General features: G+C 40.9%; 1 long non-coding RNA gene and 1 pseudogene across 2 annotated transcripts; one reads left to right on the plus strand and one right to left on the minus strand.

Moving 5' to 3' along the window:
* Nucleotides 1-356: 356 nt before the first annotated feature.
* LOC149119970 (uncharacterized) lies at nt 357-24,446 on the plus strand. Its single transcript, XR_016227190.1, has 3 exons — nt 357-602; nt 1,088-1,220; nt 24,310-24,446. It is a non-coding gene; the product is annotated as an uncharacterized LOC149119970 (long non-coding RNA).
* Nucleotides 13,668-14,396, minus strand: LOC138847298 (high mobility group protein B2 pseudogene; annotated as a pseudogene). Its single transcript, XR_016227361.1, has one exon. The product of XR_016227361.1 is annotated as a high mobility group protein B2 pseudogene (transcript).
* Nucleotides 24,447-26,380: the final 1,934 nt, after the last annotated feature.

The following is a 26,380-nucleotide window of genomic DNA, read 5'->3' on the forward strand; positions in this document are numbered from 1 at the left end:
AGCACTTCCCCCAGCATCAGTGCAGGAGGGTGGATGATGGAAGGCACAGCATGGCCAGGACTCTAGGGACCCTGCAGGACTCTGCTGCCCTAGATGCCTATAGCAGGCAGCTGCATGCGGCCCAGTGTGCCAACAGCGCCCTCCTACGAAACCCTTCCCCCTGTCTGCCCATGCAGACCACACAGATGCTGTGTCAGTGAGTAAATCAGCACCGCGCACTTGGTTTTCCTGATGAGACTTGGCCTTCATTACTTCCCCAAGCGCAGCACGTGCTGCAAGCCTCAGCCAGCAGGGCCAGCGGGAGAGGTGGCAACTACCAGCTGCCCAACAATGACCACTGCCTTTATAGCCAGTCTACATGGGGCGGCACTGGTCCTGCCCCAGGGCAGGAAGGATTGGCCCGAGGTTCCCCGCTGGGCGGAGCCTGAGCTGTCCTGCAGCAGATTCTGGAAGCAAGAGAGCTGCTGATGGCTGAGGCCCTGGCTCAGAGCACACTTAGTGAGACCCCATGCCCGGCAAGGGCGCTGGGGCCCTGGACTTTCCCAGGCTGCAGTCCTAGGGTGGAGGCTTACTCGGCCCTCCTTCCCCAGCCCTGCCCACAGGTGGAGCGGGGTTCCCACGGGGGCATCTTCCTTCATGGGAGCATGGGTGAACCCCAAATGCCGCGACTCCCAGTTCTGAGTGCTGGCCTGCAGCCTTCCGGGAGTGAGTAGGATACAGAGACTTTGTGGGGAGGTGACACTTGAGCTGGGCCTGTATTTTGGGTTTGCTCTGGATGCACAACCCAGTGTGCCTGGACCTGCGGGTCTGCTGCAGGCCTCCTGGAGGCTCTGGGAGCTGGGCGTCCTGGTGGCAAGGGCAGGAGGGCGGGAGGTCGAGGCGCTGAGCTCCCGCTGGGTGCACCAGGCACTTTGGAGCTGTTCAGAGTAAGGAGTTGAGGTCACCTCCTGAACCACTCCTGGTCCCAAACTCCTGGTTTGGGATTTGCCAGAACCCTGAAGTAGGGGTGTGGTGGGGATGGTAGTGGTTGGCTTCAATGCACTGTATTTGTGAATTCTTCAAACACAGCTTCTCCCTACTCCTGCAGGCTTTCAGGTGATTGACGAGGACAGAGTCCCTCCACTGCAAAGTGACTGAAGTTTGGAAACTACGTCCAGAACATCACAGTGTGTATTCAGCTGATCATCCTTCAGGCCCGCAGGTGGACAGCAAGAGCAACAGTAAGATATTAACTACTGTAGATACTCTCCTTTCTTTCCGGTAGACCCACCAAAAGAGAATGGGAGATGAGTACTTGAACATTGGAACCAGTCAGCATGCTAGGGTGAGCTGCCAGTACTTGGAGCTCAGGAGTGGACATGGAGAGCAAAACATGCATTGTAACTAAAGAGGACAGTTAGGCATTTTACTGTGAAAAGGGAAATCATTTAAAAGTGAGCAAGACACCTTAAGTAAATGTCTGTATATTTATTTTTGTTTATTTGCAAGGCAGAGAGAGCCCTTCCATTTATTGCTCATTCCTCAAATGTCTGCACCAACCAGAGCTGGGTCAGGCTGAAGCCAGGAACTCAGTGTGGGTCTCCCACACAGGTGGCAGGGACTCAAGTACTTGAGCCATCAGCTGCTGCCTCCCAGGGTTCTGTTAGCAGGAAGCCAGAAGCAGAAGCAGGGCTAGGGCTTGAGCCCTGAGCATTCTGACTGCGATGTGGAAGGCTTTACCACTATGTCAAACACATGCTCCAGTAAGCTGTTTCAACACATTTGCAAAATGTAAGAATGTGGTTTTAAATATATGCTCTTCATCTTAAAAATTTGCATAATCTTATATTCAGTTTCATGATTCAATACTTATTATTAAATACAAGTAACATTTAGATACATGCTTTCCTCACCAATACAAACCTCAGTAATTTTTTCACTTAGAACCTTGAATATTAGCATTCATTCAGACTGAAGTTCACTCATAAGCTGGGAATTCTGACAAAGAGACAGTAGGGAAAAAATCTAGATGTGTATCTGATACCTAATAAGGTTCTGAATCTGATTGACAGAATCTGAGTAACTGTTCAGAGAGTGACTTCATACCTCTCCCCTCTGTAATGAGAAGACTGTGTCCTTTGGCCACTTTCACATGATGTTATGTAAATTTTACCTGAAAAGCCTTTTATAAATTCTGAAGTACCATACAGAAGCATATTATGCATTTCCATATGTGTGAAAAAAGGCAATGTCAAAGGCATAGCTATTCCAGAGAGAAGTTAGGAGGATTAGCTCAGTTTTTAAGTGTGTAAGTACCATTAAATATCAACATATTTGAAATAGATTTATATATAGAGTGTGGAGTTCATGATAGATATTGAATAAATGCACTCTGGATAATAAGCAAATATCAGAAATAATGCCACACCCATCAGTGTTTAAACTCTTCAGACAGCTCCGTGCCAGGGAAGTGCAGTGATCCCTGTAAATTAACAAAAATCAATCTGTGTATACCCATGGAAGCCACTGGTTTATATGCAGCCTATACTAGAGGTTTTTGTGTTTAGTTAAATTACTTGATTTTTTTTTTTAATTTTTATTTTTATTTTTTTTTAAACTTTTATTTAATGCATATAAATTTCCAAAGTACGACTTATGGATTACAATGGCTTTCCCCCCGTACCGTCCCTCCCACCCACAACCCTCCCCTTTCCCACTCCCTCTCCCCTTCCATTCACATCAAGATTCATTTTCGATTATCTTAATATACAGAAGATCAGCTTAGTATACATTAAGTATGGATTTCAACAGTTTGCTCCCACACAGAAACATAAAGTGAAAAATAATAGATGATTTTTTTAAATGATGATGAAATCAGAGCAGACCTATTGTCATGTTTAATCCCAGTGAGAGTCAAGTTGGGAATTGATAATTTCTTTTTTTTTTTTTTTTTTTTTTTTACAGAGGATCAGTTTAGTATGCATTAAGTAAAGCTTTCAACAGTTTGCACCCCCATAGAAACACAAAGTGAAATATATTGTTTGAGTACTCGTTATAGCATTAAATCTCAATGTACAGCACATTAAGGATAGAGATCCTACATGAGGAGTAAGTGCACAGTGACTCCTGTTGTTGACTTTACCAATTGACACTCCTGTCTATGGCATCAGTAATCTCCCTATGCTCCAGTCATGAGTTTCCAAGGCTATGGAAGCCCTCTGAGTTCTCTGATTCTTATCTTGTTTAGACAAGCTCATAGTCAAAGTGGAGGTTCTCTCCTCCCTTCAGAGAAAGGTACCTCCTTCTTTGATGGCCTGTTCTTTCCACTGGGATCTCACTCGCAGAGATCTTTTGCCAGAGTGTCTTGGCTTTCCATGCCTGAAATACTCCCATGAGCTTTTCAGCCAGCTCCGAATGCCTTTAGGGCTGATTCTGAGGCCAGAGTGCTATTTAGGACATCTGCCATTCTATGAGTCTGCTGAGTATCTCACTTCCCATGTTGGATCACTCTCCCCTTTATTTACTCCATCAGTTAGCGTTAGCAGGTACTAGACTTGTCTATGTGCTCCCTTTGACTCCCAGTCCCTTCACCATGACCAACTGTGAACTGAAACTGATCACCTGGAACAGTGAGATGGCATTGGTACATGCCACCTCGATGGAATTGAATTGGAATCCCCTGGTATGCTTCCAACTCCACCACTTGGGGCAAGTCAGCCTGAGCATGTCCCAAATTATACATCTCTTCCCTCTCCCATTCCCACCACCATGTTCAACAGGGATCACATTTCAGTTAATTTTCAACACTTAAGAATAACTGTGCATCAATTACAGATCTAAACCAGTCATATTATCTGTTCTACTTAATAAAATTACTTGATTTTTTAATGAATGCTTTCAGACTGATACCTGATGCTGAGTGGCAGACAATTTTTTCTGAAAAGTATGTGGTTGAGAAATATAAATATAAATCAGTTTATAATTTTTGTGTCTGATATTTTTATGCATTGAGACAGTACCTGCAATAATCAGAAACTTTTCCACAAAAAGTTGCTACATTGATGCATCTTCATTTATGTATGTAATGTATGTTTAGGTAAAAGGAAGGAGAGAGAGAGAGAGAGAGATCTATCTTTCATCTGCTGGCTCACTTCCAGATGGCCACAATAGCTGGGGTGAGCCAGGCTGAAGCCAGGACCCTGGAAGTCTGCCCCAGTCCCCCATGGGGGTGCAGGAACCCAAACTCTTGGGCAATCTTTGCTGCTTTCCCAAGCAAAGAGCTGGACGAGAAGTGAAGGAGGTGAGTCTCAAAGCAGTGCCATAAGGCATGCTGCTGTTGCAGTTGGCAACTTACTCCTTTGTGCCACAATGCTGGCCCTGGATTGATGACATATTGAAGTGCTGCCACTGGCTTTTGGCTAAATAGGATGACTTAACGTGTTTTCCACTCTGTGGAAGAGGAACAAATAAGGCAGTTGGTTGTAAAAGTTGCCCATGGAAACCACAGCCTGAGAAAGATGAATCAACTCACCTTGCATTTTCCACATTGCATCTACACCACCCTTTTCTGGACAAACATCTGATTGTATGCCCTTGTGATGGAGGTTCTCAGGGTGCTGGAACTTTTTCTAATTTTTTTAAAAATATAGATTAAGAAGAAGGCAAATAAACAAAAAATTACAAACTGCTGCCAATACCAAGAAGAGATTATTGAGCGTAAAAGGTCACCTGTTGGAGCCAGCACTGTGGCACATCAGGTTAAAGCCCTGGCCTGAAATACAGGCATCCCATATGAGTGCTGGTAGAGTCCCAGCTGCTCCACTTCCAGTCCAGCCTCCTGCTAATGCACCTGGGAAAACAGTAGAGGATGGCCCAAGTCCTTGGGCCCTTTTGCTCATGTGGAGACCCAGAAAAAGCTCCTGGCTCCTGGCTTCTGATCAGCTCACTCTCTACCTCTCCATATAACTTTTTCAAATGAATAAAATATTTTTTTTAAAAAAGGTATCCTGCCATACTTCTTTCTTCCCTGTTAATTCCTAGGAATTAAAAATTGTTACGGGGCCAGCACTGTGGCAAAATGGGTTATAGCAACACCTGCAGCACTAGCATCCTCTATGGGCACCATTGCATGTTCTACTTCTGATGCAGGTCTCTGAAAACATACTGGGAAAGCAGTAGAATATGGTAGAAATCCTTGAGTCTTGCACCCAAGCGAGAGACCTGGATGAAATTTCCCTGACCCCTGGCTTTTTTTTTTAAAGATTTGTTTATTTATTTGAAAGAGTTACAAACACCCACACACACACACAGAGAGAGAGAGAGAGAGAGAGAGGTCTTCCATCTGATGGTTTACTCCCTAGCTGGTTGCAATGGCTGGAGCTGCGCTGATCTGAAGCCAGGAGCTAAGAGCTTCAAGTTCTCCCATGCATGTGCATGGGCCCAAGCACTTGGGACATTTTCTACTGCTTTCCCAGGACATAGCCAGGAGCTAGATCAGAAGTGGAGCAGCAAGGACTCAAACCAGTGCCCATATGGGATGCCCATAATGTTTTCTTTAATTGGAGAAATGTTCCTTTGATAGAATGAGCGTATGACCCCACAATATTCTCTACTTACTCATAATAGGGTCTGAGATGTAAAAGTCATGATTAATTTCTTAGAAGAAAATTTACATACCCAGAAGCAAAGAGTGAAAATTAACCTTTTGTTTTTCTCATGAATGAATCAGAGTTTCAAAACTAATACTTAACTTGTATTTTAGAGGAGTTAATGACTTAACCATCTCTTCTATTAGAAATACTACGTTGTGGCCAGTGCTGTGGCACAGCAGGTTAAAGCACTGGCCTGAAGTGCCAGCATCCCATATGGGCTCCGGTTCTAGTAACAGCTGCTCCTCTTCTGATCCAGCTCTCTGCTATGGCCTGGGAAAGCAATAAATGGCCCACATCTTTGGGCTGTTCTGAAGCTCTTAGCATAGTGAACATATATTAGATTCTCATTATTGAAATCTTTAGAAATGTCAGAAAGCATGTAACTTTCTTTAATGATCTGAAACAGAGATGAGATCCATAAGGGCAGAACTGCTCAGCAGCCACAATGCAGGAATATGTATCTTTCTGATGATATCTTCATCTGCTTCTTGCAGTTGCAGCTAGTCTATGAGCTCTTGGTCTGTTTTCTGCCCTTGGGAGGGCCTAGGGTGCTGTATATTGTCTGTAAGGATTCAAAATTTGTTGTATATTAGTGTCTAATTATAAAATTTCCAAAGTGACAAGCTGGATGTAATAAACTATTCCAGACTGAAAAAAAAAAAAACAAGAAAATACAAACATGGTGTACTGTCTATAAAGTACAGTGGTAAATCTCTATTATAGAGATACACATGTCTACACAATTCTCTGTTTCTTTCCCTCTGAAAGTCTACATTCAGCTCTCGATGGTGTGATTACTTAGGAACAGATTTCTTATACTTACTTTCATAGTCAGTGAACTTGGAATTATTATTGTAGTATTGAGGATTGTACTGACTAAAACACTATGTTTATTCCATGTTAAATAACATCATCGTATCTTTGGATTCCATTTGTCCTGCTACTGATGTATTCACAGGAGAGGGGAGGTGGGAGGAAAACCCAAGATCCATCAGGGTGGAGGAGGAATGTCAGAGGCTGTGGTTCTATTGTACTGCAGCTTGGGTTCTGGAAGAACACATTAATGGACCCAGATGGTTTGAAGCTAACTGAAGGGCTATGTTCTGTACAATTGTCTGTGGTGCTGCATTTTCATTTATGTAAAATTTATTTCCTTCAAGTAATATATTAATTTGGATGAAAATGAAGATGTTAAGGAATTTTCAGAATGGGTCTGTTTAACCCTCATTGGCTTTGTTTTTAGGCACTTAACTCAGAAAAGAAAAGATAGAAAAATACATTTTGGGTTCTCTTCATCTGTACCACGGCACTCTTTGGTTAAGATTTGTCATTTTGTCATATTTGATTCTCTAGACTCCCTGAAAAATCCCCTACTTCATTAGATGGAGTCCGTGTCTCACCATGGCAGTGAAATATTCCAGCTTTGCATTTAGCTAGGCCGTGGACACATGCCATGGCACTTGCCAGCCAATTGTGTCAGGGGCATCATCTGAATCAGAATTACTTGCATGAAAACAAGGAGTTGCAGATTCTTCCAGTGAAAGTGGAGAGGAGCAAGAGCTGCAGAACATTGCCAGGGTTGAGTGTGCCATGGGATGCCATGTGGTGGCTGGTGTCTGGGGTGCTGGTTCTGCAGAAGATAGGGCTTATGGGGGCTGGTGCTGTGGTATAGCAGGTAAGGCTGCCTCCTGCAGTGCCAGCATCCCATATGGTCGCCGGTTGGAGTCCAGCCTGCTCCACTTCCAATCCAGGTGTGCTGTGGCCTGAGAAAGCAGTAGAAAATGGCCCATGTCCTTGGACCCCTGAACCCACATGGGAGACCTGGAAGAAGCTCCTAGCTCCTGGCTTTGGATCAGCTCAGCTCTGGCCATTGCATCCAATTGGGGAGTAAACCAGCAGATGGACGATTCTCTCTCTCTCTCTCTCTGCCTCTCCTCTCTCTGTAATTCTGACTTTCAAATAAATAAATCTTTTTTTTTAAAAAAAGCTTATGCTTAAGGTTAGTGTTCATGGAAAATGTGTGGGACATTTTTCAGCAAGATTTTAGATGAATTTTCCAACCCCTGAACCTCCTAGAAATTAGAATAGACTTCTAACGCACAACTTCCACTTATGCTTAATTAGGTTTTTGTTTTGAATTGTTTTTGATGAAACAGCAAGGAATTCTGAGTTATAGACTTCCTATTTCAGAGACAGAAGAACACTGATGCCTGCATTATAATTAAATAATGCCTATCACCCTTTCTTAAGCAACAAATGATCACAGATTCTCTCTTTGCTGCTAAGTAATGAGCATGGTGATTCTTCCCACCGTAACCACCTTCCCACCTTCACTCCCTCCCCTCTTCCTCCTTCCTCTCCTGTTGACATGGAATGCCTTACATAGCTAGGCTGAACTTTTAATCCACTTGGCCCTAGGTGTTCATACACTTCAACTCTGTGTGGTTATTCATATGCCCTTTTTATGACAAGGCTTATGTCAGAATGACAAATTATATATTCACCTAATACTGAGAGTCATCAAATTGATTTCTATTTTCTTCTCTCTTAGGCAGTTCTTGAGGGGCAGAAATATTTATTTTGTATATCATGCATTTATTCAACTAAAAGACTGACTGTCAAGATGCTGAGTTTTAGTGTCAAAGCAAATATGTTTCTAGACCCCATGAAGTTTACAGTCTGACAAGAAAGAGCCATCTACCCAAAGAATATTGTTTAACATAGTAAATGCTGGTGTGAAGTCAGTGGATAAAGATTGAAGCATTCTTAATCTAGCACTAACTCTAATCCCATGATCTCTAATTGAGAGAAGTAATCAGAAACACAGAACTCCATGTTACCCAGTTATCTCTTTGAATTTCTGATTAAAAAATAAAACATATCAAACAACACACAAATACCTAGGAGTGCATAATATTTATATACTATCTTGATATTAAAAATAAGAACAAATAACCATGAAAAATAGCAACTTTGAATCTCCTTTGTTTTCTAGACAAGTTATAATCCTATGTGGTTGTTTACAGTAAATTATTACAGTAAATTACAGTACATCATTACAGTAAATTATTACAGTAAATAATTACAGTAAATTATTTTTGTAGGTACTCTTCATCTCTCACATTTTTCCATTTGATAAATCAGATTTTAAAAACTGAGACACAAGACAAAAGAAATATCTTTAAGCTAGTATTATATATTGATTGACATTCTAAAAAACAGTTATTTATTTATTTGAAAGTCACAGTTACACAGAGAGGAAGGGGAGAGAGAGAGAGAGAGAGAGAGAGAGAGAGAGAAGCATCTTCCATCTTTTGGTTCACTCACCAATTGGTCACAATGGCTGGAGCTGTACAGCTCCAATGCCAGCAGCCAGGAGCTTCTTCTGGGTCTCCCACACAGATGCAGCTGCCCAAGGACTTGGGCCATCTTCCACCGCTTTCCCTGGCCATAGCAGAGAGTTGGATCAAATGAAGAGTAGCCGGGTTCAACCTCCACCCATATGGAAGGTCAATGCTTTACATGCTATGCCACAGTGCTGGCCCCTTGATTGGCCTTTAATTTAGACTTTTTTATGATATTAAAAAACACCATGCTTTTCTAAGCTCTTTCCATTCAGTTTCTATTTTGTAAACTCCAGATAATACTGTCCCCAGAATTAATCTAAGGTATAAATGCTATGATATAAGGCATTTAAACCCTTAACCTGTCTCTTTGAATACACAGCTATGTTAGCTCTGTGTCCATTCTTCTGTCTCTGTACTAGATGAATAAAAAGACAGTTTAAAATGATTTGAAAAGAACTATAAGGGGTCGGTGCTGTGCTGCTGCTGCCAATTGGGGAGTGAACCAGCAGATGGTAAACCTCTCTCTCTCTCTCTGTCTCTGCCTCTCCTTCTCTGTAACTCTGACTTCCAAATAAATCAATAAATCTTAAAAGAACTATAAACATCAATAAAACACAAATGAAAATTGTATTCTCAAAACTGGATATTAAACCATGCCTTCTACACCTCTGTTAAAAGCTAAATTCTATCATAGTCATTTATGATTTCTAGGGCCAAAGTAGTAAATAAGATTTTTCTGGAAGAGACAGAGGTTATGAGGGAGCCAGGATTTGGGGTCAGTTAGCAGCAGTGAGTGTCATTCTTTCAGATTTGATTCAGGAAAGGAAGAAAGCAACTGATCCCTGAGATTTTGGTGGGGGGAAGGAAAGGAAGGAGGGACTGAATAAAAGCAAAGGCCCTCTGGTTGTGGGCACCCACCCCTGACTACAGCCTTTGGGAGGGTCAGCTGGTGTCTCTAGGGATGCTGTGGCCTGTACTCCATTTCCCAGAGTTCCCAGGAGCTGGGATGTATTATGCCTTCTGAATGCCTGTGCACATGCGCATGCTGCTGCCATTCCCTGGGGCCTGAACAGAGGGAGTTCATTCCCTGATCAGGGTCAGCCCTGGGGGCTGTGCTTCTCCTTCTCTGTCATTTACTGCATCTCCTGCTCTGCAAGTGCGATCCCAGGGAGTTTCCAAGTGCTCACCCCGAGCCTGCCTCCTGCTGCATCTTCCCTCTTCATCCTCCACCTGTGGGTCCCACTTACCAGGGAGTCTCTTCCCGCCACTCCCCGAATCACTCCCTGTGTGTCCAGAAGAAAGGGTACCTGCTCCAGGGACTTTCTGCTGCAGGTTTGGCATGCAGGAAGGGGCGGGGACACGTGTGGGAGAAGGGTGGGTGCCAGGGAGCCATAGATCATGGCAGCTTCCCCCGAGGTCAAGACTGGGACCCGGGCTGTTCTGTCTCCCACCTCTGCTTCCCAGGCTCCCAGTGCCTGGAATCTCTCCTGCAGGACCTCACCCAAACTGTCCCTAATGTGCTTTATTTAGTGGTTACAGGAGAGAGGGGGCAGCATTCTGGGAACATGCACATGCAGGGAAGGAAGGCAGAAAGACTCCAGCTCTCCACAGTTAAATAAGCTGGGTTCCCACTGTGGGTGGTCTCAGAATGCAGTCTGGCCAGGCCTCTTGATGTTTCCTGGGCTGGTTCCTGCAGGGTGGGGCTGGGTGGCCTTCAGCAGGGAGCCTGGGGCAGCAGAGGGGTGGGCAGGAGGATCTGACTAGGATCTGCCCCACTGCTCTCATCCTGCACCTCATCTTCCTGGTGGGGAGCAGTGTGAAGTGTGCATTGATCCCTCTCATATTAATTATCAGATTTTTCCAATGTGGAATTTGAAGCTGTTCCAGAAACCTGGGGTGGGAAAACTCCCTTCTTTCAAACAGGCACAGAGACAGTGGAGGATCCAAGGAGTTTCTATTAATGGCCCTAGGCTCAGCTGGAATGATTTCCTGAGAATTGTGCATCAAATTCAAGTTTCTTAGCTGTTACAGCATTGGTGGGTTTAAATGGCAGCCTTCATGACTTAGGTCCACATTTCCAATGGTCAGTGGGTCCAGTATGTTTGTAAAAGAGATGCCGGGGACAGATTTATTAGGATAGATTTATGACTGGAGTTTACAGAAGCAGAACTTAGGACATCTTCCCTCCCTAGATAAGATTTCAGTGGGCAGCTGTTTCACTCGTTAATTGTGAGCATCCACTTTTAAAGGTTTGTGTTGGATGTGGTCCACTTCTCTTTCTTTGATGATTTATTTGGCTGCTTTTCATTTTCTGTCTTCAGCTATTTCTTCTCCTGTTAGCAAGGCTGTCAACTGTTTTGACCTGCCACTGATCCCTTTGCAAAATAAGAAGGGAACTAAAATCAATGCAAGTCTACTGTGTTGTCAATAACTGGAGCTACTTTTTAAAAGATTTATTTATTCATTTGAAAGAGTTACACAGAGAGAGGAGAGAGAGAGAAAGAAAGAGAGACGTCTTCTGTCCGATGGTTCACTCCCCAATTGGCAGCAACAGCTGGAGCTGTGCCAGTCTGAAGCCAGGAGCTTCTTCTGGGATGAAGCTGTTTTTTAAAATAATTATTTATTTATTTGAAAGGCAGAGTTACAGAGTGGTAGAAACAGAAATCAATGGCTGGAGCTGTTTGGATCCAAAACCAGAAGACAGGAGCTTTGTCCAGGTCTCATAGGTGGGTGCAGGAGATGAGGGATTTGGGCCATCTTCTACTGTTTTCCCAGGCCACAGCAGAGAGCTGGATGGGAAGTGCAGCAGCCAGGATCCCAACCGGCACCCATATAGGATGCTGACACTGCAGGCAGTAGCTTTACCCACTATGCAACAGTGTTGCCCACTAACTGGAGCCCTTTTAATCTGAGTTTGCATAAAGTGGAGAATTACAACATCATAAATACAGATAAGTAACATCTTTTTCTCTGCCCAGTACTTTACAGTTACCCAGTGATCCACTGAGAATCTTACTTTCCACACTGTGTAATTAAGAAGGCCAGTTATTTGTCTTATTTTGGGTTCTGTGGTTAAACCCATGACATTTTTGAAATGGGAGGATATTAGTTCTACAATTTCATAAAGACTGCTCTGTGGAAGCATCAATAGAAGTTATAACTGTGAGAGTGGTAAGAAAGAAGAGGGGAAGAAATAAGTGCCCCTTACTCCACACAGAGGTGTCCACAAATGGAGTAGAAGATGTGCCCTTGAAAACTATGGCTGACTTTCTGGGACAAACTGTGTTTGAGTGCTTCACATGTTCTGATAGAAAGGTGTTGCCACCAGGTTATTAGTATATTTATTTAGTTAGTTTTTAAAAATTTATTTATTTATTTGAAAATCAGAGTTACACAGAGAGAGAAGGAGAGACAGAGAGAGAGAGAGAGAGAGAGAGAGAGAGAGATGTCTTCCATCAGGTTCATTTCCCCAGATAATACTACATAATTGTGAACTTTGCTCAGTTCCTGACCTATACCTTTCCTTTAACCTAGTACTTTGCCATGTAGTAGCCCATGAAAACTGCAGACTGCATAAATGAATGAATATTTGGAGGGTTGTGATTTCTTAGAGGAACATCATGAGACAGAAGGAATAAAACAAAACAAAAGTATCCTCCGTATATAGAAGATATACTGTTTTTGCAAGCTATAGAGAAGAGGAAGAAGAAGGAAAGTAGTGAGACTGGAAAGGTTGTGGCAAAGGTAATAGGCACTAGTCAAGAATTCAACAAGCCCATTAGGAAATATTAAGGTTTCCTTACTTCCATGTAGACTCTGCCCTCTAATGGTGAACAGGGTCCTCTAAACCCACTTGTTGCACAAATGAAAACCCAAGCATTGTCTTCTCCCACAGATGGAGTCTGCTATTGGTTTTGATTTACATTTCCCTAATGGCTAGTGATATTGGGCATGTTCATCTATGTCTTGACAATTGAGATTTCTTCTTCTGAGAAACATCTATTCTGATCATTGCCCATTTCTTACATGTACATTTTGCTTCTTGTTTGGAGTTTTTCCAGTTCTATATATGTATGTTCTGGCTATCAATCTTTTGTCATAGTCAGAGTTTTCAATGTTTCCTGCCATTCCGTCCATTGTATCTTCACTCTGTTGATTACTTTGTTGTGAAGATGTATCTTAATTTGATATGCTCAAATTTGTATATTTTATTTTTGTTACTTGTGCTTTTGGAATCTTACGCAAACTGTTGTCTCTGCTAATGTTTTACAGTTTCTCATATGTTTACTTAGGTTTTGGTTTTTTTTTAAACATACATAATTTTATTACAAAATTTTTTTTAAAAAAACAACACAGAATGCAACATCCTAACAAAAAATCCAAATTTACAAATGATACTAATTCCTACAACTTTGCTGTGCTACCATACACAAGTCAAGAAATTAAAGAAACCATTAAATATTTAGGAACATTCAACATCAGAAGCTTTAAAATCTAACTGTATGTAGTAGCCCCTCAAAAAGCTACAACCTGCATTTTTTTAAAAAAGTATTTTCTCTACAAAGAATCTTATCAGCTATACAAAAATCTGTACAGTTTTTGTATACTGAAGCTAATATTGAGCTGCACTTGAATTCACATTCTTAGCAAAACAACTGCCTGAGCACACACGCACACTCCACACTCATCATTACAGGATAGCCATTTATTCTTCATCTTCATCCTCTTCCTCATCATCTTCTTCTTCTTCTTCCTCTTCTTCCTCCACATCTTCAGGTTCATTCTTCTTCTTTGAGCCTGTGGGCCTACCAGGGCCCTTCTTTCCCGCTTCACTTTTGCCCTTGGCACGGTATGCAGCAATATCCTTTTCATATTTCTCCTTTAGCTTAGCTGCTTTCTGTTCATATGGTTGTTTATCTTTGGCTGAGTGTTCAGACCACATCTCACCCAATTTTTTTGCAGTGTCCCCAATGGACAGGCCAGGGTGTTCACTTTTGATCTTTGGGCGATGTTCAGAGCAAAAGAGAAAGAAGGCAGATGGTGGTCTTTTAGGAGCATTGGGATCCTTTTTCTTTCCCTTCTTATCACCCTTGGGAGGAACGTAATTTTTCATCTCCCTGTCATAACGAGCTTTATCACTTTTTGCCATATCTTCAAACTTGGACTTTTCCTTTGCAGACATGGTCTTCCATCTCTCCGAGCATTTCTTAGAGAATTCTGCGAAATTGACCGAAGAGTCAGGGTGTTTCTTCTTGTGCTCTTCCCGGCACGTCTGCACGAAGAAGGCATAGGAGGACATTTTGCCCCTCGGCCTGTTGGGGTCTCCTTTACCCATGACGACAGAACGGCGGCCACCTGGTGTGAGTTGTTCCTCAGACTCCCGCAGAGCAGCCAGATCCGACGGCATTGCTTCCTTTCCTCAGCTCCGGCGTGAACTCAGGATGTGAGGGCGATCTGGCTGCGACATCTGTCACCCCATTGATCGCCAGGGTTGCTTCGGCTGATCTGGCTGGCTAGGCGGGTGTCCCCTTCCTCCCTCACCACTCCATGTGCATCCCTCCCGAAGCTGCGTGCTGGGTCGAAGAGGACGACCTTCCCCGCTAGAGGAGGACCGGTCTTCGGTCAAGGGTATACGAGTAGCTGCACTCCCCTGCTAGAACCTCAAAACAAGCTCTCAAGGTTTTGGTTTTATATTTAGACTTTTAATTAACCTTGAGTTGCTTTTACATAGTGTATGAGGTGTTGGGGTATCTTTTCAGGCTTCTACATATGGATAATCACTTTCCTTTAAACCATTTGCTAAGGGGATTCTTCTTTCTCCTGTTTGTTTTCTTTCCTTTATTAAATAGGGGTTGGCTGTAGAAAAGTCAGTTTATTTCAGCTGCCTATTTTTTCCATTGAACTATGTGTCTGTTTTTCCAACAGTGCTAACACTGCTTCTATTTTTTTTAAGATTTCTTTATTTGAAAGGCCAGATGCTTCTTCCAAGTCTCTCATGTGGGTGCCAGCACCCAAGAACATGGTCCATCTTCCACCAATTTCCCAGGTGCATTAGTAGGGAGCTGGATTGGAAGTGGAGAACCTGGTCTTCTAGCAACAACATAAGGGATGCATGCACAGCAGGACAAGGCATTAACCTACTACACCACAGCATCAAACCCTTCCTTATTTACTTCTGCTGTGATCTTTCATTATTCACTTTTCTACTGCCCCACAACTTGACTCATTCCTGTTTTTGTTTTTTTTTTTTTTTTTTTCTGGGTCCTGGAGGATGGTAGTGGGTTGCTTCTGGGATATCTTTTTTATGTTAGTAGATACTTGGTAATCTAAAATCATAGTTTTTACTTTCTATATTTCTCTGCTAATCACGAGGACCTTCTAGATGACAGCAGAAAATGCTAGCAGAAATGAGGATATATTAATTTGCTAAGAAAATACCACAGAGAATATGATTTAAATCAGGGAATTTTACTTCTCAGAGTTGTAGAGCTTGAAAATATTAGATCAAGGTGCTAATAGGCTCGATTTTTCCAGAAGCCCTTCTCTGATGTGACAGACACATCTATCATTTGATCTGCTTAAAAGCACTTTCTTCAGGTAGAGTTATGTTGGTGGTTAGCACTTCAGTGTTTGAGTTTTAGGGAGGCACATTTCAGTCCACAACAGCAAAGGGGCCCTGTGGTCTACTTCAATGACAGCCATCTCTGCGGAGGATAGAAAGTTTGAAATCAGCATTAGGATTTCTCACATTATTACTGTCAGTGCTATCTCCATCAAATGTGCATTCATGTACACACAAACAAAACTACCTGTACACATAAACAAATTCAACAGTGGAAATGCCTGATGGTTGTGTACAGGTAACATCAATATAATAATCCATAAGATGGCCTATTAGCAGACATTAAAAGAGAATTAGAAAGAATGACAACAAAATCTGCAGTTACCTATATTTATGTCTATATGTATGATATTCAGTATTTATAGTTGCTAAAAGATGAAAACTGATGTGTGGAAATAAAAGCTAAACCTTACCTTGCAATATTGCAGCCTAGTCTACATGAAAGATGTCTTCCTAAAACCTTTCCCTGGGCCCACCCTGTGGCATAGTAGATTAAGCATCCACCTGCAGCACCAGCATCCCACATGGGCACCAGTTTGAGTCCCTGCTCCTGCACTTCCAATCCAGCTCTTTGCTAATGGCCTAGGAAAGCAGTTGAATATGCCCTGAGTGCTTGGGCCCCTGCACCCATGTGAGAGACCTGGAGGAAGCTGCTGACTCCTGGCTTCTGGCACCTGGCTTCAGATTGGCCCAGCTCCAGCCATTCTGGCCATTTAGGGGTGAACCAGTGGATAGCAGACCTCTCTTTCTCTTCCTCTCTATATCTGTCACTCTGCCTCACAATAAATAAATACATTTTTTAAAAACCTTTCCCTTTTTAAATTTCTTAATTGTTTTAAAGATTTATTTATTTATTTATTTACAAGTCGAGTTACAGACAGAGAGGAGAGCCAGAGAGAAAGAGAGAGGTCTTCCATCTGATGTTCACTCCCTAATTGATTGCAACTGTCAGAGCTGTGCTGATCCGAAGCCAGGAGCCAGGAGCTAGTTCCAGGTCTCCCAGATCGGTACAGGGGCCCAAGGACTTGGGCCATCTTCTACTACTTTGCCAGGCCATAGCAGAGAGCAGGATCAGAAGTGGAGCAGCTGAGTATTGAACCGGCCCCCATATGGGATGCTGGAGCTTCAGGCCAGGGTGTTAACCTGCTCCACCACAGCACCAGTCCAACATTTTAAATTTCTGATACTCTAAAGTAGCAAAGGACTGCATTACATCTAGGAAAGATGTATTTAAAAATTATAAATCTAGTGCATTTTAGCAGAAGTCCTAACAAATACTTCTGATTTTCTCAACATTATGTATAAATAAATGATAGAATGAGTCATTGTCAGATTAATAGAAGGAGTTTGAGAGGATTGTCTCTCTTTCAATTGTGTTGAATAGTTTGAGAAGCATTAGTTCTTTAAAAGACTTGTAGAATTCAATAGTGAGGCTGTCTGATCCTGGACTTTTCTTTCTTGGGAGGGTCTTTATTACTCATCCAATCTCTGTCTTGGTTTTTGATTTGTTTAGCTTTTCTATGTGTCTTCATGACTCAATTTTGGTATATTGTGTATGTCCAGGAATCTGTTGATTTTTCCTCTAGGTTTTCCAATTTGTTAACCATCACAACAGATGCCCGCATCATATATTGCAGTGCTAATCTGAGTTTTGGGTACTCCACTTCCAAATCAGTTTCATGTTAATATCCCTGGGAAGAAATGGATAATAGCTCAAATTCTTTCCTTCTTGTCATCTAATTTGGAGAACTGTAACCTCAATGGGGACTTGAAACCTGGTCTTGCACAGTTGTAGCCATATAGAAAGTGAACCAGCAGATGGGATATCTCTCTGCTTCTCTTTCCTTCTCTCTTTGTCTCTGTGTCTCTCTGCCTTTTTTATCATATTAAAATATTTAATTACTTATTTGAAAGAGTTACAGAGAGAGGGAGAGACAGAAATCTTCCACCACCTAATTCATTTTTGAGATGACTTTAATAGCCAGAGTGTGGCCAGGTTGAAGCCAGGAGCTTTTCCTCCGATGTGCGTGGCAGCATCCCAGCCACTTGGGCCAACTTTCCCTGCTTTTTCAGTCCATTGGTAAGGACCTGGATCAGAAATGGAATAGCTGGTACTTGAACTGGTGCACATACAGGATGCCAATGTAACAGATTGCGGATTTGTCCACTGCACCACAACCACCAGCTCCTCTTTCTGCCTTTCCAATAAATAAATCTTTTGAAAAAGAATTTAAGGTAGTAAAAGTCATCATGACTGAGCAATGACAAATTTATTGAAGTGATCGACTTTCTTAAAGGTCTATTTATGAATTTGAAAGGCAGCACTAGAAAGAGAGAGTGGGAGAGATGGATCTTCCTCCTGGTTTGTTCACTCCTCAAATGGCTGCAGTGACTGTGGCTAGGCCAGACTGATATCAGGAGCCAGGGGCTTCTTCCAGGTCTCTCACATGGGTGCAGGAGCCCCAATATTTGAGTCACCCTGTGCTGCTTTTCCAGACACATTAGCAGGGAACTGGATCCGTTTGGAGCTTTAATGTCTATGATACTCTCCTTGCAGTTGAAGGATTTAGAATCCATTTCAATTATGGGTGGGCCAAGTACAACAGCTCCCAATTGTCCAAGGTTTGGATTAGATGGGTTCTGAGAAATTTTGTTAAAATAGTTATTAATCATAACTCTGAGCTTAAGCTTTTCTTACCAAATTTTCATGTTTGCTGATGTTTATATCTATGGGAAAATTGGGTCTCTGGATTGCAACCAATGAAAGCATCCAAACTAACAGTAATAAGGTCAACAGTCAGCAGAATGATGTCCAGCTGAACTGAAATAGCTTTTCTTATTTGGTAGAGGGGTTACCTCCTGCATTATACTGACATACTGACATAGACAGTAGATATTGGAGCCTGTCTCTTCTGCCAAATGGAGAATGCCGCATTTTGATCCATCATATATATATTTATATATTATAATATATATTATATATTTCTATACATAATATAGAATTACATATAATTATCATAAATATATAATATATAATTATATATACATATTATATATGAATTTATTTATATATAAATATATAATTATTTCTGATCCAGCTCCATACCAATGGATTGAAAAAGCAGTGAAAGATGGTCCAAGTGCCTGGGTTGCTGCCACACACATTGGAGGAGGAGCTCCTGGCTTCAACCTGGCCACACTCTGGCTATTGAAGTCATCTCAATAATATATATATATATGTATAATATATATAATAGTTATAATAAATTATATAATATTATCTGTTTATAATTATTATATAATATATTATATGATAAAGCATAATATATTTTATATATGAATATATTTATATACATAAATATATATAAATAAATGTAAATATATATATATAGAATTTATTTACATATTTGACAGGTGTACTTACAGACAGTGAGAGGAAGAGACAGAGAGAAAGGTCTTCCATATGCTCATTTACTCCCCTAATGACTGCAATGTCTGCAGCTGGGCCAATCTGAGCTAGGAGCTTCCAGGTCTCCCACATTTTGGCAGGGACCAAAGCACTTGGAACAGCTTCTACTGCTTTCCCAGGCTATTGCAGAGAGCTGGATGGGAAAAGGAGAAATGGGGACTAGAACTGGTGCTCATATGGGGTGCCAGCACTGCAGGTAAAGGATTACACCACTGCACCACAGTGCTGGCCCCAGTCTATCCTTTATTAAGGAGATCTCAGTAATCATGTTCAGGTATTGCTATCCTATATTCATGGCCAAAGTCCTAGCAGGCAACATGGTTTGGAGAATCGTAAGCACAAGGTGTGTAGGAGACTTCATTTCTCATACAGCACAGTTAATAACAAGGTTCCAAGAGGGGAAATTACTTGCATCATAGTCTTTGAGAACTAATGGACATCACAGGTGATCTAAAGAATTTAGAAGGTTTGTGAGCCCCTAGAGTGAAAAAGTCACTGGGATCACAAGGACAGTGCCTAGAGTTTATTTTGATGGATTTTAGCCCCTTTCATTGGAGGGAGGCCCAAAGAAGCTGGACTGATTAGTAAACCTCAGAAGTGTCTTTTCAATGTGAAGGCAAACTGAGACTGAGGGGTTTTTGGAAAAACGTTGAACAAAAGACATTTCCCACACTTGGTTAAGACACATCATTTATCTACTGATTTTCATCAGATCTGTTAACATTAGGTATAAGGTACAGGGGACATGGTGGATGGCATATAGCAATATGATTTTAGTAATATATCATGAGATGCTTTTTTTAAATGGATTTAGCAGGTAAAATTGGGCTACCTAATGGGATGTAGCTGGAATAATCACCTTTTTGTTAAATAAATCTGAGGTAATAAATGTTAGTGTATGAAGACATTGAGTTTTCTTTTATTGGGCCTTCTTGGTTATTTTAATCTGGGATCTGCGAATTCTCATTTTCTTTATTTTATTCCTCATCATGTCGGACCAACTCTGCTGCTTTGGGGATTTTTTTAGTACATCTGACATTTGGAAATTTAGACAATAGTATAGTTAAAATGAGATGTACCAAGTAAAGTATTTATTTTTATTCTGATACATATTTTGGAATTCTTCTAAAATTCCTATTGAGTATCCTTGTTAAATTTAGTTGCATCCCAGGTTAAGACTTATTGGAGACAGGTGCCATGGCTCAATAGGCTAATCCTCCACCAGCGGTGCAGGCACACCGAGTTCTAGTCCTGCTGGGAGAGCCAGATTCTGTCCCAGTTGCTCCTCTTCCAGTCCAGCTCTCTGCTATGGCCCAGGTGTGCAATGGAGGATGGCCAAAGTGCTTGGGCCCCGTACCTGCATGGGAGACCAGGAGGAAGCACTTGGCTCCTGGCTTTGGATCAGCACCATGTGCCAGCCGCAGCACACTGGTGGCAGCGGTCACTAGGGGGTAAACCAACAGAAAAAGGAAGACCTTTCTCTCTGTCTCTCTCACTGTCCACTCTGCCTGTCAAAATAAAAAATAATTTTTATAAAAAGACTTATTGGAGCCACTTTAGTGATTATACCCATGAAACTTTGTTAATAAATGCAAATAGAACCTGGGAAAATTGATGTATATCTTATGCTGTAGAGACTTAAGATTGAACATCTTTTTTTAATCTTTTTTAATTATATAATTTAAAAACAAATTTTAGATTTTTTTTTTACTTTACTAAGTCACAGCTCTGGCCCCATTAATATGACTTAACAATGTTTTTTCCTCTCAGACTTATCTCTATTGTTTCAGTTAACTGCATGCCTTTTCTTTACATTCAGATTCCCTCAGCTGTCAAAGCTTATTCATCTTAATTCTGTTGTTCCTATTTCCCTCCCTTTTATTCTGTCCCTAGGCTAATTGAGATCATGATTCTCCATTCCTTCTGTGTGGTGTCACAGTAGGCTTGAAGTGTTCTTTTTCCCTTCTGATTTCTAAAGAAAGAAATTATGTATTCCCCCAGTTTAGATATTTTAATAATGCACTCTAAAACAAAGGTTAAATGTTCTTAATTTGACAAGAATTTTCGGGGCCAGTGGTGTGGCATAGTGGGTAGAGCCACCACTTGCAGTGCTGGCAGCTCATATGGATCCAGATCTCTGCTATAGCCTGGGAAAGCAGTAGAAGATGGCCCAAGTCCTGGGCCCCTGCACCCATGTGGGAGACCTGGAAGAAGCTCCTTGCTCCTGGCTTTGGATTGGCACAACTCTGGCCATTGCAGCCAACTGGGGAGTGAACCAGTGGATGGAAGACCCCTCTCTCTTCTCTGCCTCTCTCTGTGTAATTCTGACTTTAAAATAAATAAATAAATCTTTTAAAAAAAGAATTTTTTCTAATTTTAGATTTGTTCTACTTCATTGCCACTTCAGGGTGTGTGTAAGGAGTGCATATCCAGTTTTTCTATTTTGGAATTTTGGGATTTTGTATTAGCTCTGCTGTGTATTCATTTTTCTTGAGCATTGGTGATATCTTCTCCTTAGTTGTATTAAGAGAGAGAGCAATAGCCCTCATGTCTTTTTAGGTAAGTAAGACATATGAAAAACAGAGCATTCAGTATACATTCATAGTATTTTGACTTGTTCAATTGATTTTCCTGACCTCCCTTGGATATTCTTGGTCTTTGCTGTACAACTTTCTATACTCATTAATTCTTTGATATTCCCAAATCCAGAAAATGAATGACTCAACAGCTGTGTTCCTGTATTTGCTGGAACTCAGGGTAAGAAGCAAAGTGGAGGTGTTCAGGAATCTAAAGGTACATGCTACATAGCAAAGCACATCATTTCCTATACAAAGTGACTGGGAAATCCAGAATCTTTTGCACACATATTGGATCCTGAACTATTACTGGACTATTCAGTAAGATTTTAATGTATTTATTTTCTGTGTGTGTGTTTGTATTTCTAAATAAACTCTGCTGGGCTACTTAACATTAACATGTATTGCAGAATTCTTTCATCAGTTTTTACTTTTAAAAAATTTCTCTTTCAGTTTTATGGGAGAGGGTAGAAGCTTTCTGCTATGTAACTGAAAATTCATTCATTCATTAAAGTTAAAAATATTTGTTGCAAATTGGTAGAATACTATTAATTCTCATGTGATTTACATGAAACTAAATACATTCTCTATTTCGTTTTGCTTAAAATTTCTGCATGTGTGGACTTCTTTTTTCCTTCTTGCCCCAAATCCCTTTGTGTATTGGGATGGCAAATGGGTTTTACACTGGAGAAAACATGTTATTTTGGCAAAGAAGTACTTAGCCTTCCTGCTTCAAGTATTCAAATATTGCATTGGAAATCAGTATATTTGTTTACTGTACAAATGTCCTTCATACAATTTTGTAATCTTCTGGGATGGGAGAGGAAGCAGGAAATAGGAGGATTATGGGTGGGAGGGATGTTTTGGGGGAGGGGAAGCCACTGTAATCCAAAAGCTGTACTTTGGAAATTTATATTTATTAAAAAAATTAAACAATTTTGTAATCTTCATCTTCCTTTTTATTTCATCCTTTTTAAAAAAAGATTCATTTATTTTACTTGAAAATCAGAGTTACACAGAGAAGGAGAGAGAGAGAGAGAGAGCAGTCTTCCAACCGCTGGTTCACTCCCCATTTGGCCACAATGGCTGGAGCTCTGCCAATCCAAAGCCAGGAGCCAGCAGCTTCTTTTGGGTCTCCTATGCAGGTGCAGGAGCCCAAGGGCCTGGGCCATCCTCTACTGCTGGATAGTAAGTCTAACTTGCCTAAAAAGATGGATAGTAATTTGAGTAGCCAGGACTTGAACTGGCACCCAATTGGAATGTCAGCACTGCAAGCCACAGCTCTACTTGCTACTCCACATCATCGGCCCCCTAAATTCTTATGAGTATTGCTACACGATTGGAATTTATAATTGATAATGCTGAACAATTGAAACTGTCTTATTTACAATTGTAGGACTGGATATGGCAGTTCTACTTGAAGTAAAGTATGTAGCCTGCTTATTGTATGATTTTCGGAAAAGCATGTATTTATATATAACAGCAGATCTGTTAATCATTTAAAAGTGAATTGTCATGATTACCCAGATGTAAGGAATGCAATATGTGCTAATGAGTTAGCAGTCACAGAGATTTAGAATTAGAGGGATTTTAGAACTTTTTCAATACTGCAGTTTTTATGAAAAACTAATATTTTTTTTTATTTGACAGGTAGAGTTATATACAGTGAGAAATCAGAAAGGTCTTCCTTCCATTGGTTCAGTCCCCAAATGGCTGCCACAGTTGGAGCTGTGCCCATCCAAAGCCAGGAGTCAGGTGCTTTCTCCTGGTCTCCCATCCGGGTGCAGGGCCCAAGCACTTGGGCCATCCTCCACTGCCTTCCCAGGCCATAGCAGAAAGCTGGACTGAAAGAGGAGCAACCAGGACTAGAACACTTTGCCCATAAAGGATACCAGCACCACAGGTGGAGAATTAACCAAGTGAGCCACGGCGCTGGCCCCCGATAAATTTACACTTAACAAAATATCAAAATATCTTATTCAGTATAAAGTTAGTAGTGAAAAGAGACTACCTTGTTGAACACAGAAATTTGAGATTATATTTCTTGGTATTAATTTGCATCTTAAGGCTTATTGCCTAGTTTATTTCAATATTTCAATCTAATATTACTAATAATATCTTGTACTTAGTGGTTCACTGTGTGCCAGACAATATTCTTTTGATTTTTTAAAAGATTTATTTATTTATTTATTTGGAAGTCAGAGTTACACAGATATTGAACAAGAGGAAGAGAGAGAGAGAGAGAGGTCCTCCATCTGCTGGTTCACTCCCCAGATGGCCTAAAAGGTCAGAGATATGCCAATCTGAAACCAGGAGCCAGGACCTCTTCAGGGTCTCCCATGCAGATTCAGGGGCCCAAGGACTTGGGCCAACTTCCTACTGCTCTCCCAGGCTATAGCAGACAGCTGAATGGAAAGTGGAGCAGCCTGGACTTGAACCGGCCTCCATATGGGATGCCCCCACTGCATGCAGTGGCTTTACTAGCTACACCACAGCACTGGCCTCAAGACAATGCTCTAAAATGATGCATTAATTATTCCCAAATATTGAAAAGTGGCAGGGTACACATTTGAATGTGTTGTTTTGTACTAGTTGTAGAAACAGTTTAAAATATATTTATATTTAAAAATGTAAGCTTTGATCTAAAGGTTTACTTTCCCTTAAGGTGCCTGTTTGGAAACTGAGAGATCATTGAAGTCTCAAGATAGAGTACAACTGATCTTATCCAAGCCTCCTTTATCACATGAGGATGCTAAATGCCAAGCCCAGAGAAGTAAAGTGAATTCTTCAAGGCCACATGGGTAAGTTGTAGCAGGGATAATTCTATATTAGCATTAGGTATCCTGATACATAGGCCACTGTTCTGTCAATTTCATACTCCTTCTGGAGTTAAAGATTCTAAGTTGTGGAAAATTGAATTTGGAAATTTAGTGGTTGCTATGTTGTTATGGTGAGAAATTTCTGTGTATAGCTATGAGTTGCTTAAATTTTATTCAATATATTTTTCTAGTATGTTTGCTATTTATTTGAAATGTATAACAAGTAGCTTCATCTATTTGCCAAAAGAATTTTTTAAAGATTTATTTATATTATTTGAAAGTCAGAATTACACAGAGAGAGAAGGACAGGCAGAGAGAGTGGTCTTCCATTCACTGGTTCACTCCACAGTTGGCCTCCATGGCTGGAGCTGTGCTGACTGGAAGGCAGGAGCCAGGAGCCTCTTCCTGGTCTCCTATGCAGGTGCAGGGGCCCAAGGACTTGCACCATTTTATAATGCTTTCCCAGGCCCTAGCAGAGAGCTGGATAGGAAGTGGAGCAGCCAGGTCTTGAACTGATGCCCCTATGGAATACCAGCACTGCAGGTGGCAGCCTCACCCACTATGCCACAGTGCCAGCCCTTGCCAAAAGAATTTATAGAAGCTATTCCATATATACACTTAACAATTATTTAGTTACTTGACACGAACTATCCCTGCATATTTGAAAATTTTGAATGGTATCACTTGGGTTTTAAGAATGTTATATTTTAGGTCTCTTAATATTTTTAGTGATGATGTTTTAAAGGCCCTTTCTGCTTTATGAAAAATGATAAGGATTTTGTTTTACAATGGCCATAGTATTACTACTTAAAGCAATAGATTAAATAACACTTTTAAACAAAGTCATTTAATACTGAATTCTAACACACTGGTATATTTTAAAGTGAGAAACCGGATTTCTTTCAGATATTCTAAAGAAGAATGATAATCAAAATTGAAGACATCTACAGTTTTTAATCACTTGTTTTAAATATTGGTCATAATGGTCCAATTTTGAGTTTAATTTTAATTAGCTTTTAAATGATTCAATATGTTTTATAGAAAAAATTCGGAGAACATAATTATATACTCAACCTCCCTCCCTTCTTTTTCCTTCTTTGTCATTTTTTTTTAGCTTATGAAATGACATTTTCAGTTTACATTACATTAAAAAGGGTTGTTGAATCAAGGGACAAGTTTAACAGGCAAAAAGCAAAAAGATCCTAATTTAGAGGGAATACAGACAATGGCTCTAAACAATATTTGAATATCACATCTAAACAATATTTGAATAAATTGATAAATATTTTAATTTCTCCTACTAAAATGCTCAAAGTCTTTAATTATTTATCAAATATTAGTGCAAAATTATGGATTTAAATGATCCCAAAAAGTGATGAATTTTTGTGTAATAAAGTCCAATTTTTGTCAAGGCTTTTTGACAGTCTCACAGAAAACTTATGTTTGTGAATGGGAAGAATAATACCAAAATATCCATACTACCAAAAGCAATTTGCAAATTCAATGCAATTCCAATCAACATACCAACGATGTTCTTCTCAGAGCTAGAAAAAAATGATGCTAAAATTCACATAGAAACATGAGAGATGCTTAACATCTAAAGCAATATTATAAAGCAAAAAAAAGCTGGAGACATCACACCATATTTTAAGACATATTACAGGGGTCAGCACTATGACAAAGCAGGTAAAGTCACCGTCTGCAGTGCTGGCATCTCATATGGGTGCCAGTATGTTTCCCAGCTGCTCCACTTCTTATACCCCTCTCTGGTATAGCCTGAGAAAAAAGTAGAAAATGGCCAAAGTGTTTGGGCCCCTGCACCTGCATAGAGACCTGGAAGAAGCTCCTGACACTTGGATTCAGATCAACAGAGCTCCGGCCATTGTGGCCATTTGGGGAGTAAACCAGTGGATGGAA

The sequence above is a fragment of the Oryctolagus cuniculus genome, chromosome 21 (assembly GCF_051225735.1).
Source record: "Oryctolagus cuniculus isolate XC-2025 breed Fujian yellow rabbit chromosome 21, ASM5122573v1, whole genome shotgun sequence".
In the NCBI taxonomy this organism is placed as follows: domain Eukaryota; kingdom Metazoa; phylum Chordata; class Mammalia; order Lagomorpha; family Leporidae; genus Oryctolagus; species Oryctolagus cuniculus.